Source organism: Mesoplodon mirus (assembly GCF_964341445.2).
Source record: "Mesoplodon mirus genome assembly, chromosome: 14".
Lineage (NCBI taxonomy): Eukaryota > Metazoa > Chordata > Mammalia > Artiodactyla > Ziphiidae > Mesoplodon > Mesoplodon mirus.
In genome coordinates, this window is record NC_138990.1 from 62,273,096 (window position 1) to 62,288,276 (window position 15,181).

Below are 15,181 nucleotides of genomic sequence, written 5' to 3' on the forward strand. Positions count from 1 at the left end.
TTGATTTTATAAGAAACTGCAAACTGTTTTCCTAAGTGGAGACACTGTTTTGTTTTCCCGCCAGCAATGAAAGTTCCAGTTACTCTGCGTCTTCACCAGCACTTGATACTTTCAAGCTTTATGTTAATACTATTGTTGTTATTTTAATGTTAGTCATTCTAACAAGTGTAGTGGTTTCACTGTGGTTTTAATGTTCATTTTCCTAAAAGTGATGTTCAGCATCTTTTCATGATTAATTGCCATCCATATATCTTTTTTGGTGAGCTGACTTTCATATATTTAGCCCATTTTTTTTTTTTTTTTTTTTTTTTTTCTTCTTTTTGCGGTATGCGGGCCTCTCACTGCTGTGGCCTCCCCCGTTGCGGAGCACAGGCTCCGGATGCGCAGGCCCAGCGGCCATGGCTCACGGGCCCAGCCGCTCCGCGGCATATGGGATCCTCCCAGACCGGGGCACGAACCCGTATCCCCTGCATCGGCAGGCGGACTCTCAACCACTGCGCCACCAGGGAGGCCCTAGCCCATTTTTTAAAATTTGGGTTGTTTCCTTATTACTGGGTTTCGAGAGTTCTGTATATTCTAGATATCTGCTTTACCAGCTATGTATTTTGCAGATATTTTCCCCATTTTGGGACTTATCTCTTCATTCTATTAACATTATCTTTTGAACAGTAGTTATTAATCTTGATGTTCAATTTATCAGTCTTTTATGAATTGTACTTTTAGTGTCATAGCTAATAACGCTTTGCCTAACCTTGTGGTCACAGAGATTTTTTTCCAACATTTTTCTCCAGATGCTTTATAGTTTTAGGTTTCACATTTTTTCTGTCATTTATTCTGAGTTAATTTTTGTACAATATGCAAGGTATGAAACTGCTTATTTTTTTGCATATGGATATTCAATTATTCCAGCATCATTTGTTGAAAAGACTAATTTCTCCTTTGAATTGCCTTTCTACCTTATTGAAAATCAGTTGAAACTATATGTGTAGACTAATCTCTGGACTCTGTTCTGGTCCACTGATTTATTTGTCTATTTTTTGTTGTAATGGTGGAAGTGATGGTCTTTCCAGCTTTTTCTACATCCTAAGCAAGGCCCTAATTTCTTTTGAATAAATAAGTGTATCACTTTTAGGTGATTCCGATAAGGGATAATGTGGTCTAGACTGTTCTTAAAATTTGGTCCTGGACCAGCAGCATTAGGATCACCTGCCAACTTATTAGAAATGAAATTCTCAGCCCCTCCCCAAACTTGCTGAATCAGAAACTCTGGGGATGGGTCCAGCAGTATGTTTCAAGAAGTTCTCCAAGCAATTCTGGTGCATGTTGGAGTTTGAGACTTTAAGGAGGTGAATTTAGGTTATTTAGAAGAAAACAGTGATGGAACTATGTTAATGGACTTAATTTGGGTTCTTCTGTTTTCTAATTCAGTTTTTTTTTTTTTTTTTTTTTTGGCTGTTTTGGGTCTTTGTTGCTGCACATGGGCTTTCTCTAGTTGAAGCGAGCGGGGACTACTCTTCGTTGCAGTACATGGGCTTCTCATTGCAGTGGCTTCTCTTGTTGCAGAGCACTGGCTCTAGGCGTGCGGGCTTCAGTAGTTGTGGCGCACAGGCTCCGTAGTTGTGGCTTGTGGGCTCTAGAACGCAGGCTCAGTAGTTGTGGCGCCTGGGCTTAGTTGCACCGCAGTATGTGGGATCTTCCCAGACCAGGGCTCGAACCCGTGTCCCCTGCATTGGCAAGCGGGTTCTTAACCACTGCACCACCAAGGAAATCCCTCTGATTCAGATTTGATAAGAAACTGTGGCCATTGTCTGACAATGGCCATTGACTGTGGCTTTATCTGAAAGAGAGAAGAACCTTTTTTCCATTCCTTCTGGCCTTTTATTCTGAGCTTCCTTGCCATCACACTCCAACAGGAAATGAGATGTCCCCTTGAGGAGTGAGAAGCCATTTCTGATACCTAGATAGGTTTTCAAACAGGGCATCAACATGAGAGAGAGCCAAGTTGGGGGTCTAATGGGTGTACATTTCAGGTTGATAGGTTGAGAATCAACCAGAAGTTCTGGTTAATGATTTGTCAAGTTTCAGGTCGCTCTCACCCAGAAATCAACTGGCGTCCTCTTGAGCAGCAAATAAGGGGGAAGAATATTGTGCGAGCTTATTAAAAAAAAAACCTCAAGCTTCCCTAGTGCAAGAACAAAAATTGTTGTCCTGTTCTACCCATTCAGCAGTAGATGCAGTAAGAGCTCTCCTTTCCAGTAGATCATTTGGGCCAGACTGCTCACCAGAGTGGCCAGAGCAGCTCCAGAATAAAGGAGGGATGCCTTGCCTTCTTCAACACTGCAGTCTTTTTTTCTCAGGAAGATGATTTGAAAGAATAAAAGATATAACGTAACATCGTCATTTTAGTACTTCTACCTTACACACACACACACACACACACACACACACACACACACACACACACTTGCTATTTTAGCTTCTCACTTCTAATTTTTTTGTAGCCTCAGGAGTGAAGAGGGGACTGATGTGGAAAAGAGAATAGGCTTTCCTTCGTGGCCCCATGTTCCTGCCGACCGCAAGCTGGCTTGAGGCAGGTTTAGGGAACACCTTGACCTAAAGCTTTCTTCCTTGCTTGGCTCGAGCAGATAGAAATTTTTTGTTCCAGGAGGTTGTTGCCTATGTGATGAGTATATCTGCTCCTGCATCATACCTCACGTCTCCTCCTGCCTTTCACAATTCTGTAGGAAGTGCCTGGAAGCAGTACAAATCGGCTGAAAGCAGGGGCTCTGGTTGTATTCCTGTCACTCCCCTGAGCTCCCTGGCACGTGTGCTGTGTGATGAGAGTCTGTCGTCTCTATGAATTTTCATTTTCTGTTACTTCGCCAGCCGCCTGTTTTCCAAAACAACTTTCAGAATTTCTCATTAAGCCCTACATTCACTTAAAAGAAATGGGTCTCTCTCCTTCCAATCTGCTATTAATTTTTCACATAGCTTTTTCATTTACAGCATTGGAGAAAGAAAGTTCATTTTTAAAAAAAATCTATAAACCACCTGTTAGAATAACAGAAACAGCATGCTTGAATTTTCTTGAGTGTTTTTGTCCAGTTTCTATATAAGAAGAAAGGGGAGAAAAATGTCTGTTTTATTTTCTTTACCGTGTATAGCATGGTGGGGAAACCATGAACTTGTGAACTTTGGAGCAGGACAGTCCTTGGTACAAAATCAGGCTCTACCACTTAATAACGATGCACCCTTGGGTGAGTTATTGAGATTTTCTTAGCCCCAGTTTCCTCATTTGCATAGTGGAGAGAATAATACTGATCTTGTAGGATCCTTTCAAGAAGCAGAGAAAATATAGTTTAATCACACACAGTACGGTAAGTGGCACCTATTATTTCTATTATTAGATTGCTTACAAATGGATTTTGTCTTTTGCTTTAGACTGTAAAATTTCCAAAGTTTATCTCCTAACACCACTCTCCCTGCAGGTTCTACATGATTTTTCTAGCTTCCCAGTACAACCTCCCCAAAAAGGATCTGAAATTCATTCGTACTAAACTCATAATGGCCCTCCCACAGGATCTGTGTTTTAACAGGGCTTTAAGCCTCAAGCTTAAAGGATAAAGCTGACACAGTGGAGCTGAAAGTAACCGGGATCGTTTGGTTTTCAGGACACCAGTATCTCCAAATTCCCAGCTCTCAGGAGCCAGGTCAGCCTAACTCACTTTTACATAGGCACTAAGATCCATGTGATAGTGGTTCTAATATAATCTTTCCTCTCAGTATTTATTTCCCTTTGTCCCTCCCCCATAGGCAGGATAAATGTCTAACACAAAGGCCTGGTACCTAGCATCCCGGAGGCACTCAGTAAATATTGGTTGAGTTGAATGAACAGTTCTCACAGTTAAAACATTTTCCTTCTGATGTTTACCCTAAGTCTCTCCTGCTTGGTTTATCTATTACCTCCTGAATTAGATATCTATTGCTGAGTAACAGATTATCCCAAATTTAGTAGCTTAAGACAATAAGAAATTGGTATTATTCCTTACAGTTTCTGTGGGTCAGGAATTCAGGAGTAGCTTTAGCTGGATGGCTCTGGCCTGTGGTCTCTCGTGAGGGTGCAGTCAAGATGTTGGCCGGGGCTGTGGCTGACCAAGGGCTCAAATGGGGCTGGAGGATCCGATTCCAGGATGGCTGACACACCACACACCTGACTATGAGTCAGTGTTGACTGGCAGGAGGTTCCAGTTTCCCACCGAATGGACCTCTCCGTAGGGCTGTTTGCGTGTCCTCAGAACATGGCACCTGGCTTTCCAAGAGTGATCCAAGGAAGAGCAAGGTGGAAGCTGCAATGTCTTTTAAGACCTAGCCTCAGAAGTCACACTCTGTCATTTCTGCAAAATCTTTTTGGTTACACGAGTCAGCAGGGCATCTCTAGTCATTGTAGGAGGGGCCTACATTGAAGGTGTTAATACCAGGAGGTAGGGATCCCTGGGGGTCATTGTGGAGACTGGCCACCATACCTCTCATGCAACCCTTTCTTTTTTCTCCCAGAAAATGAAGTTTCTTTTCAAGGCTTTCCTCTAGGTAGATTTCACTTCTCTCCTCCTAGGCATCTCACGACCTATTAGGGGTAGCCAGGCTCACCAGCACTGCAGAGATGTGCTTTGGCCAGGGCCAGTGCTAAAACATCACTAGGGATTCTTGACACTCTTAAGACTCGGGGAGACCTTAACTGCAGCTTAACCTTTGTTGTCTAGTCCCAGTTAATGCTTAAGCCAAGACCTACTGAAATGGTGGGCAGGTGACCGCACTGTATTCAGGGCCCAGGTTTCCAGTTTAGGACAGTGCCATCTTCTGTAAGTAAAGACACAGCTCTGGGGCTGCCCTGAGGGAGTAAGGTATAGGATGGGAGTTGGGTTTTTAGGAGAGAAGTTGGGTAATATTTGGCCATAACTACTACTTCCCCAGAGCCCTGGTGACCAAGAACGGATATCTGCAAGAAGTTTGCTGAGATTCAAGGCAGGGCCTGTGTCCACAGTTCCCTCTGGACAGAGATAACTTACTCATTTGGGGAATTTGATCTCCATTTGTACTTCATTAGCACTAAGACCTAAGCTAACTGGATCTCCCTTAAGCATCTGTAGCTTCAGAATATTTTCTTAGGTTCATTAAACTGGAAAGAAAAAAAGGTTTTCCCCTCCCCCACCCCCATCTTTTGTTCTTGATGTTTTTCGTTTTCTGTGTATGGGAGTTTATAGATATGAGACCCCAGATTTAGCAGATGACTCTGTTGTTTTCTAGAGCTATTAGAAATACATTTTTCTCCTCACATAGTGACTGTTCTTTCCCCAACGTTCTCCTGTCTCTCTGGAAGACATCTCATGGAGAGATAGGAGTTTCTGAGGCCCTAAGAAGCAATCCTGGAAATTCATTAGTTTTTCCAGACTGCAGTGTTCCCTGGAAAGAGGTGTCAGCATCGGGTGGGTGGGACACATTGCGTGTGTGTGTGCGTGTGTGTGTGTGTGTGTGTGTGTGTGTGTGTGTGTGTGTGTGTGTAGTTAGAGCCTGTGCACCTTGAAGGGGCACAGGGTTGGATTCTGGATTGCTTTGCTTTCAGTTATTGAAAGCATTATTGTTTTTGACCTCCTTATCCCTCTCTCTACATGCAGAATTCTGGTCATAGTCTCCATGGAACATAAAACTTTTCAGAAAAAGTTTAATTTAAGCAGGTTTTTGAAGCCAAGGGAAAAGATACAAGTTCCACGGGCACTATGGCCATGATGGCTGTATCTGTAGAAGGACCTGGGGCTTGTTCACCTATGTTAAGCTTCCCAAGGAAAGTCCATCCTCCCAACACCCTGCCCTGGAAACTGGCTAGACCTGGGTTACTTGGAGGGACAATGGAAGGAAGGTGAGCTCACTTCGTGGTCCAGGGGATGGGGAGAATAGATTGTGTGACTTAAGACAAACCCATCTGCTTTCTGGAAAGGTGTGGGGTTCACTTGGCCAATTACCAGCCTGGACTTTGTGACTTAATAATCATCTTTGCTTCTTTTAATCTTCTTTCTCCATCTCCTTTGTCTTACGAGTCTCTCATTGCCTATTTTTGTTTGTTTGTTTCTTTTTATCTTCTGATTCCCTGAAACTATTCTTCTTTCCTAGATAGCCTGATAAATACCCATCTGGCCAACTTCCTGGGAACCCTGCTCAGGACTTCAGATCTCTCTGGGAAAGTCTATGGTTTTTCTTTTTAATTTTAACTTTAAACTATTAGTGACAGTACAAAACTGCCTTAGCAAACAGGGGAGTTTGGGGAAAATAAAGAGTGAGTTCATTGTGGTATTTTGGGAAATTGTGCAGGCAGTTAATTTTGAGAAGGTCTCTGGAGCCTGGGATGACGAGGTAAGGGGACTACTTGGGCATTAGAGGGTGTCATTTTTAGGTCACTGTACTTGAACCTTTCCGAATCCTGCCTGCCGCTGACTGGATGATGTCGAACGGCTGATAGCAACAACACTGATGGGTGTGGGTTTTTCAGTAAATAATCCCATAACCTTTTTGGCTGGGCTACCTTGTCATTAAAAGGCTTGTGATAGGGCTTCCCTGGTGGCGCAGCGGTTGAGAGTCCGCCTGCCGATGCAGGGGATACGGGTTCGTGCCCCGGTCCGGGAGGATCCCACATGCCGCGGAGCGGCTGGGCCTGTGAGCCATGGCCGCTGAGCCTGCGCGTCCGGAGCCTGTGCTCCGCAACGAGAGAGGCCACAACAGTGAGAGGTCCGCGTACCGCAAAAAAAAAAAAAAAAAAAAGACTTGTGATATATTTGAAAAGGGGGGTGGCAACCTTCACTTGGCATTGACGCCCCGCCCCCTCCACCCATGACCACCAGCTAGCACCTGGGAATGGACAGATGCTCTGCTGAGACTTCTGCCACTGCTTTCCCACAGGCATTTTTTAATAGAGCATTTTAGAAACATGAACCACAGACATGACCTCATGGACATGAGCTCCACAGGGCTCAGGTGCCCAGGAATTCAGCAGCAGCTAAGTTTCCTGTGATATGAATCACAGGACCATCACTGGCACCAGTGAGGACTCTGGCCCCGCCCTTGGCTGGTGCTGCACTTGGCTGATTTCCCTGGATGAGAAGGCTCTTTGAGCATTTAGCAAATCTGCCTGGAGGGGTTTTGCTCTGCGGTTTTTCTCCTGGCAAGTAGTGACTTTTCCTGGGTACCAGAAGCATGTAGTAGTTCCAGTGTGACTGCAGTGTGTAATGTTGAATGGATGGAGGAGGGAGGAAGGGAGGGAATGAAAAATGCAGGCAGGCAGGAGGCAAGGAGACTTCCTGCTTGCTTAAGTATGATCACTGTTCTCCATTGGTTCTCCATGTCCCCGTGTGCTTTGCATCAGAGCCTGGGTGGTGGGACTGGGGGGCTGCCCGCCCCCTTTCTCCCTGGTGTGCTCTCCCTCAGTGACCATCCCACTGTCCTGCCACCACTGGGTTGGACCTTAGTTTCCCCTAGCGCTACTCCCCCTACCCTGTCAAGTGTCCAGATTTTTCACATTTTTCCCCCCAACGAAGCACAGACTAGCTTAAGCTTTATTTTAAATAAGTGGACAGAGCATACGCCCTGCCATGAACACAAAACAGGTCATTCAGAAAGTAAAGATGAGAAAGAAGAAATGGTTTACATTAAATTTGAGATGCTAATCTTGAAATGCCACCAGTGCTCTTCTGATTAGATTACGCACAGAATAACACATGCAGACAATTCCAAACCTCTCCTCCTAGACATTTCTGCTTCACATTGTGTGGCTCTTTGGGGAGGCATAGATAGCGCAGACTAATCTCTCTCGTGGAATTAATTGCTGTTTCCTCTTTCCTGTTTTGAACAGAAATTTTCTTTATTGTGTGAGTACAACATGTAGAACATGGTCTTCGGCGCCACATAAATATTTACTTAATCATTAAGACTCGCTGTCATGTAGCATTTATTTCAACTTGAAAATATTATAATCCATCTTCCTCATGGAAAATGAAATGAAAAGGCACTGCTCCTTTGATTTTCAGTACCTAGTTTTGTTTTGTTTCCGTGATCTCGCATTTTTAACAGTAAGTCCATAAAGTTAAACCAGAGATGTATCGAGAGGGAAAATTAAGTAAACTCCTCAGAGACTGAGAGGGAAAAATTCCATGTAGTCTCTGTCAGGAGCTCCTCCCCACACCCCAGTCATAATCACTGTTGTCTGGACTGTGATGGTAATTCCTTGCTTTGTTAGTGGAGACTTATCTATTAAGGACCAAATCCAAAGTATTTGAGAAGAATAATTTAGAGAGTGGCTATGGCCCTTCCATTGTGGCCAAGAGTCTGTGCTCAGAGCCCTGCCTTCCAGCTAGTATCCACATAATAAACATTTTTTAGGATGTACAGTTTTTTACCCTTCAGAAGGTCTCAGTGTGTATTTCTCCTTATGCTCTTTGAGGATATTTATCCTTTTCTCTTTCTTATTTTATTTAAATATACACTATACACGTTTCCTCGTTTTCTTTTTCTACTTATTGTTTCTAGGTGGACTTAGCATATCTGCTTTTTGAATCCACTGCATTAAATTTTACTATGTGGGTGTGTTATGAATTAATCAGTCCCCTTTAGCTTTCTTTTCTAAGTCTCTAGATGAGAGCAGGATGAATGTGTGGAGAGGTGGGTGGGCAGCAGCTGGGAAGAGACTTCCATACACACAGTTGGGTACCAGGGATCTAGGCTATTCTGCCATCCTTGGGAGGTGTGAATGGATAGGCCAGGGTGAGAATTCCTGAACTGACATTCGCTGTTAGCTGTGTGACCTTGAACAAATCAGTCATTAACATCTTGGGGCCTTGGTTTCTTCATTTGTAAGTCAAGAAGAATACCACCTCAAGATATTAGAGGGTGTATGTAAGTTGCTTTCATACCTCGTGTATATGTAATAATACTAGAATGGTGCTTATAGCACATGCCCATACATGCTAGCTGTTATTTTTCATCTTCAGAATTATCCAAGATTTGACAGTTATTTGGACAAAAATACTGGGATGGCTGAGTTATTTTCTTTGTGTTGTGAAATAACCTGCCTTGAAGACTGTATTCACTCTTTGCTTGGGTTCCAAGACGAGCCGTCCGAGGACATTCCCAGCCTTTTTCAAACTAGTCACATTTCTCACTGCATTTGTCCTAGAGCTGAGTCAGTGCTCCTTGCCCAGCCCAGTCTTCCCGAGAGTTCTCCAAGTCTGAAGATGGAGTCTGCTTCTCCAGAGCCTCTGATGGATGGGGTTGGGGAAGACCATGACGACTCTCTCTTTTATTCACAGTGGCAGGGGTGGACCATCTGGAGGCAGCCGGACCCCAGCAGGGGTAGGTTTTGCTGGGCAAAAACCTGTTTTCACCCCCTCTCAGTAAGGAGGTGCCGTGTTGGCACCTGGGGGGAGAGAATGTGCCAGCTTGGTGTTTAGGCAGACCCGTTGCACTAGCTCTTCTTGATGGATAAGAAAACAGAAGCCCAAAGAGGTTAAATGACTTGTTCTAGGATACAAAGCAAGTCTGGGGCAAAGGCAAAATTTGTCCAGTCTCCCAGCACCTATTTTAACCATACTGGTAGAAAGAGAAGGTCAAAAGAGGGAGGTCAGAAAAAATAATGAAGACCACCCATGACATACTTGGTTGTGGAAAAGACCCCTGTGTGCCCTGAACATCAAGAGCAGGTGAGCTTCCTGCAGTGAGGAATGACACTGGTGCCCAGAGGTGGCCGGTCATGCATATTGCTCCTTCTCACTGGTCCAGGCTCCCAGGTCAAGGGTCTTGGGCAAGCTTGATCCTTGGGTTTGGCAGTCCTTGTTACACATACCCAGGGAGGAAGTTCTGGCATCTGGGAGTTCGTCAGCATTAGCCTATTAGAAATTCCCTGCTAGATATTCTTTAACTGAAAGGCATTCCCAGAGCACTGAGGTTAAGGGTGCCCATGACCTTGTGTGGGGGATTGTGTTCAGTCCTGTCAGCTCAGCCTCATTTTTGCGCAAGAGGACATAAGATGAGGTGAGGGAGGTGATGATGAAGCGGTGAGACCTTCAGTAATCAGACTGGCCAGAAGAGGTGGCACAGGGTTTGGTGCCAGGGGCTGCCTCTCCCTGTGTCTGTGAGTGTCCCTCTGGTCTAGACTGAAAAGTCTCAGCCCAGGGAAAAGGGTCCGGCTGAAATTGATCAACAGAACAATAACTGCGAGGTGTGGGTTCTTTGTGCTTCTCCTGCCACTTGCCTGCAGCCTGTCATAGATTCTTTTGAGCACTGGGGCTGTAAGATACCTATTGGTATAGAAGCGCCTAGGAGTTTGAGCTTATAGGCAAATCAAACCAAGCAGAAAACATTCCTGGAATGTTGTTAGAGATTGGAATTGCTGAGGATCTCACAGCTGCTTCATAGGGTGTCTGCTTAGCTTTATGCCTTTGTGAATTCTTGTCATTGTATCTGACCGGCCAAGATCTTCATTTCCACAGAAAGTTTCACAAGAGTTATCCAACTTTGCGTTGGCCTTTCCCTGACTTGAGTCACCCCTTCTACCGTGTGGTAGATGCAGCCATAAAACAAAGGATCTGTGTAGGGCAGGAAGGGCCACCTGGGAGGAATGCCAGCATTGGTTTTGCCTCATGGGCTGTGGCAAATGAAACGTTGCCCCAGGTGGGTGCGGCTGAGTGCATCCAGTGAGGGCAAAGAGCATCCTTCAGAGCAAGTCACAGATGTAGGGGCAGGTGGGGTGACTCTTCACGCAGTTCAGAACCACAGGCAACTGGGGAAGCCAATAAAATGTATATTGTGTCTCCTGATCTCCATGCCAACATCTGGTGCCCTTTCCTCCTCATTCATGCCATGCAGCCCCCCACTCCTGCAACACGAGGGACCCTTCCATTACCTAATGCTTTAGGCAGAAAGAACTGCTTTTAAAAGTCATAAAGAGCATTAGAGAACACTCTTTCAAATATACAAATACATAATCCCATCATCCTAATGTAACATAATTCTTACTTTCATGTTACCTTCAACCTGCAGATGTGTTTTACGTAGGGTTGTGTTTCTGTGCCTTCTGTTTCCCCATGTTCCTACGTAGTCTTTCCCTACCATTTTTAAATTGCTATAGATGTAATATAGTTCATTAGACCATTCTCCTAACATGAGACAATGAAGTTATTTCTATTTGATGGCCGATTAGACATGCCATGGGGAACATCTATAAATTATAAGTGTATATAGCTTTTAGTTTCTGTTTAATTATTGACTTGGCAATTCCTTAGGAATTAAAGCTTAACCAGAGGTTATGAATCTGTTTGTGATGTTTGCTATGTACTGTAATATTGCTTCTGAAAATATTATGTGACATTGCCTCTAGCAGTGAATGAATAAGTCAGTTTCACAGCAGCCTTCCAAATAGCTGATAATTTAAAACAAATTTGTTTCTTTATTAGGCATTAAACGGTATGTCAGTGGTATGTCAAGACTGCTCTGCTTTGCATTTTAAGAATTCCTAGTAAGAGTGAATATTTTATATTTCTCCTTTTATAAATTTTATGTTCATGTCATTTACACATTATCTATAGATAAAGATCTTGATGAATATATTTGGTTTTTTTGTGTTTTTTAATACATTTTTTTCATTTTATTTATTTATTTTTGGCTGCGTTGGGTCTTCGTTGCTGTGCGCAGGCTTTCTCTATTTACGGTGAGCAGGGGCTACTCTTTCTCTATTTACGGTGCGCAGGCTTCTCATTGCGGTGGCTTCTCTTGTTGTGGAGCACAGGCTCTAGGCGTGCAGGCTTCAGTAGTTGTGGCTCGCAGGCTCTCAAGCGCAGGCTCAGTAGTTGTGGTGCATGGGCTTAGTTGCTCCGCAGCATGTGGGACCTTCCCGGACCAGGAATCAAACCCGTGTCCCCTGCGTTGGCAGGTGGATTCTTAATCACTGTGCCACCAGGGAAGCCCCTTGATGAATATATTTGGATTTGTTGATACATAGATCTCTATGGTATGCTTGCCATTGAATTGGAAACTAATCAAAAGGGAACAAGCAAATCCAAGTTGTAGAATGTTCCATAAGACAATATCCTATATTTTTCATAAATGTATCATAAAAGAAAAATGTCAAGAAAATTGTTCTAGATTAGGAGGTTAAAGAGACATGGCAACAAATGCCATGCATGAACTCCAATTAGCTCCTGGATTAAACTTTTAAAAACAGCAGCAACGATAAAGGACATTTTGGGGACAATCAGGGAGATTTGAATATGAACTGTATATTGGATAGTTATGTCAATGTTAAATTTCTTGACTTTGATACTGTGATTATGTAGGAGAATGTCTTTGTTCTTAGGAGATAAAGGCTGATGTATTTAGGGGTGAAGTGTTGCTTCAAATGGTTTGGCAAAACTGTGCATCTATCTATCATGTATTTCATATTTTGCAATAATATATTGTAATTAGTATTATAATCATGTCATGATATAATATATCATAATGATATTATGTTAATGGCATACATATATTAATATATTATGCTATATTATATGTAAGTATATAGTATATAAATTATGCATGATGTATTTGATATATATGTTAATTGATATTATACACACAAATATATATATATGTATTTTTAAATCTTTTACCCTCGCACCGTGCACTCTCTCTTACCCACGCATGAGTGTGCCTGCGCACACACACAGTGCGTTACTCCCTTCCCCGTGGAAGCTGCATGTTAATAGAGACCCTTCACATCAGTGGGAAATGCTGAAGGGATCCATTGCTAGCAGTGACTCCAGGCCCAGCAGGGAGGTTCTCTGGGGCTGCGGAACCTCATGGCCCCCCTGTGCAGAGGTGTGTGGAATGGGGGTGTTTTCATCAGCCAGGGGCCTCACCCCCTTTCTCCTGCAGCTTTGTGTGCAGGCCTCCTTGGAGCATGAAGTCTACCTGTGTTCTTCCTCTCCTGTAGCCTTTTGTCTCCCCACATCTTGGATGCAGAATCTGACTTTTAAAAGGGAGACAAGGGGAAAGGGATATGGGAACGGGTGTGTGTGTGTAGCTGATTTGCTTTGTTGTAAAGCAGAAACTAATTTAAAAAAATTATTAAAAAAAACAAAACAACAACAAAAAATAATCAGCAAAAAAAAAAAAAAGGCAGTGCACATATGCTTTGGGGCAGGGTAACGGAACCCTTTGGGGAAGTTAGATCAGAGAGACCCCACATTAGCAGGAGCTGTCCTTGGCTCTCTATCTACCCTGCACCCAAGACCCTCCCATCCCCCAGCCCCCACCCTCTGCAGGCTTGAAGCAGCTTCTCCCCTGGTGTCAGTGCACCCCACCAAGAGGTGTTCAAAAGTAAATGGAATTACATTAATTGGTTGCTGCATTTATCTGTTAAATCAGTGTAAACACAGTTTAGAATGTTCAGTTTGGTTGCTGTGGTCATTTCTCTAAAAGATTGAGAAATAAGGCCCTCAGGGAGCCCTATAACCCCCGTTATAGCAGCGCTCCCTTGAGAAGACTAGATTGAACTCATCACCATTTTAACTGAAAACACGATTTCCAGGATCAAAATGACTCGCAAATCTGAGGGATTCGTAAATCAAATTGCATCTTAAACACATTAGGGCTTACTGTTGACATATATTCCGTGGTGAATCCTTCTTTGAAAGAATTTGAAGGGTGCCTTGTACAAAGAGAATCCACATCCCCTGGCCTGAGCTGCCCAGGGCTGAGTTTTGGGGTTTGGATTTTTGTAGATCAGGTTTGTAGCAAGTAAGGGCTATTGAAAAGATTTGGGTTTTTTTTAAATACCACATTTTTTCCAGCTTATAAAAATAGAATAGTCTAAATATACTGAAAAGTATGAAGCAGAAATGAAAGTCACCTCTAATTGTACAATTGAGTGATGATTGTCATATTTTTGCATGCGTGTGTGTGTGTGTAGATGTCTCTAGTTAGAACTGGGATCTTCCTGTGAGGATTTGCTCAGCTGGGTCTCACCCCCTAGGTTGTGGCCAAGTAGGAGGTGGTGGGCTTTCTATACCCAGAGGTAGTCGGCGTCAGAGCCTGTTTGAAACAATAAGCACCGGTTAAAAAGGAAACCCAGGCAGGGTGCGGGCTATGAAGCAGGAGGTCCACAGGCAGACCCCCCATCTGGGTCATCAGGGGTAGTGCTGAGGATGGATGCAGCCTGGGAGCGCAGAGGGCAGCCTCCAGTCAACGGCCCTGCCTGTTTGCTTGCAGGCTGCTTCCCTCTAAAAGCACACGCTAGGCGTTTGTTCCCCATTGTTCTTGCCTTTTTCCTCCTTCAGTTTGATTTTCTCTCCACCCCTACCCTCTCTGGATTGACAAGATGCCCTTGGATTAAACAGATGTTCGGCTCACACACATGACCTCTGCTGCAGGGAACCTTATTGTCAAAGAGGCCCAGGAGGAGCAAAGCTTGTTCCCCTGAGGACTGACACTGTTACGCTGGAGTGTTGGGTGTTGGCTGGTGCAGGGGGCATTTGGGGGGCATGGAACCTTCCCCGTGCATTTTCAGTTGTGCCATGCAGGTGACCTTCCAGGGCATACTCGAGAGTGACAGGAGCTTGGTAGGAGACCCATAGCCTGTATCCCCTGCCCTTGGGAAAGCCACAAGCAGCTCAGATCTTCCTTAACGAGAGCCACCCTGTGAGAGCTCTGGGGACTTACTGTAGGGAGAGTGGGCTGTCCCTCAGGGCAGCATGTGGCCGGTGGAACCTTGACGTCTCCCTCTCTGGGCTAGAATCTGGGCTCCACCACTAGACAGCCGTATTAACAGGAACAGGTTACTTGAACTCTTCATTCCTCAGCTTGCACACCTGCAAAAGGGGGGTAATAGCAATACCCCTCAGGTGGGGTTGTTATGATGACACATGTCATGCACTTAGCATAGTACCTGCCAGAGTGTAAGCCCTCGACAAACATTAGCCATTGTCATCACTGTCTTAGTCTCCTCAGGCTGCCGTAACAAAATACCATAGCCTGGGAGGCTTAGATAGCAGATATTTATTTCTCACAGTTGTGGAGGCTGGAAGTCCGAGATCAAGATGCCAGCATGGTTGGGTTCTGGTGAGGACTCTCTTCCTGGCTGGTTGACAGCCACCTTCTCACTGTG

General features: G+C 44.3%; 1 protein-coding gene across 4 annotated transcripts in view; it reads left to right on the top strand.

The window, feature by feature from the left end:
- The window catches only part of PRKCE (protein kinase C epsilon), a 608,554-nt gene that overhangs the window by 304,273 nt on the left and 289,100 nt on the right, over positions 1–15,181 (top strand). The window lies entirely within an intron of this gene.